This window comes from Larimichthys crocea, unplaced genomic scaffold, assembly GCF_000972845.2.
Source record: "Larimichthys crocea isolate SSNF unplaced genomic scaffold, L_crocea_2.0 scaffold25749, whole genome shotgun sequence".
In the NCBI taxonomy this organism is placed as follows: Eukaryota; Metazoa; Chordata; class Actinopteri; family Sciaenidae; genus Larimichthys; species Larimichthys crocea.
In genome coordinates, this window is record NW_020853415.1 from 1 (window position 1) to 603 (window position 603).

The 603-nt window shown below is 40.8% G+C and overlaps 1 non-coding gene across 1 annotated transcript; it reads left to right on the top strand.

The window, feature by feature from the left end:
* The first annotated feature begins 222 nt into the window (after positions 1-222).
* Positions 223-295, top strand: trnaa-agc (transfer RNA alanine (anticodon AGC)). The gene has a single exon. It is a non-coding gene; the product is annotated as a tRNA-Ala (tRNA).
* The last annotated feature ends 308 nt before the right edge of the window (positions 296-603 follow it).

The window sequence follows — 603 nt, forward strand, 5'->3', positions numbered from 1 at the left end:
AACAAGACGCCATCACGCCAATATTGTAGCCTCTAGTCAACAGTAAGTGTTGGGAGAAATGTGTAGGTGTTTTTGTTAGTTTGTCTGCAGTTTGTGTACATTTAAGACGTTTGTCTCGTATTTTATTCCCGTAACCAGTTTCGTGAATGACTAAAATAACTCAAATCAGAACAACCACTGAGAGACCAAAAATTATGACGTCATGAAAAACAAAGGCATCACGGGGGATTAGCTCAAATGGTAGAGCGCTCGCTTAGCATGCGAGAGGTAGCGGGATCGATGCCCGCATCCTCCAAACTATTGCTTTCTTTACCTCCAAAGCGATATGTTTTCCCCGAGTTTAATATTATTATCTTGAGGTATGGGAAGAAACTAAATGTCTAATAGGTTCATATAAACTTTTATGCTGCTCTACAGAGCTCCTGAAGTCTGGAGTTGTGTTTGTTAATGATGTGCACCAGTATTGTGTTGAGACCAGTCACAAGACCACTTTTTGAAGTCAGAATTGACTGCATTTTCTCTCAGTCTTGTCTCGAACAAAGAGGACTCAAAACCGCTCAAATCGACAACTGCAGGGATATCACCAGTGTTTCCCATTAATCA